This window comes from Charadrius vociferus, unplaced genomic scaffold, assembly GCF_000708025.1.
Source record: "Charadrius vociferus isolate BGI_N301 unplaced genomic scaffold, ASM70802v2 scaffold549, whole genome shotgun sequence".
NCBI lineage: Eukaryota > Metazoa > Chordata > Aves > Charadriiformes > Charadriidae > Charadrius > Charadrius vociferus.
In genome coordinates this window covers 3,705,278-3,705,571 of record NW_009650103.1, presented here as the reverse complement: position 1 = coordinate 3,705,571, position 294 = coordinate 3,705,278, and positions in this window count along the sequence as shown.

Below are 294 nucleotides of genomic sequence, written 5' to 3'. Positions count from 1 at the left end.
CTCACCTGGAAAAAAGAAAAGGCAGATGGTCCACTCAACGTGCCAAAAAGAAAGAGGTTCAGGTCTGAGTTGCACAGATGGGTGCAAGGTGAACGGTTCAGCCACGTGGGCCGTGGGCCCGGGCACGCTGCAGCGACCACGGGGGAAATGCAGTGGAAGGGGCTCGGTGGCTGCCAGCCCATGGCCACGTTCTCTGCGCGGCATTTGCACATCTGTCCAGAGGGGCACGGGCCTGGGACGCAGAAGCCACATCTGCTGGGCAGGAACAGCTCGTCACACTATCTGGTATTTGCA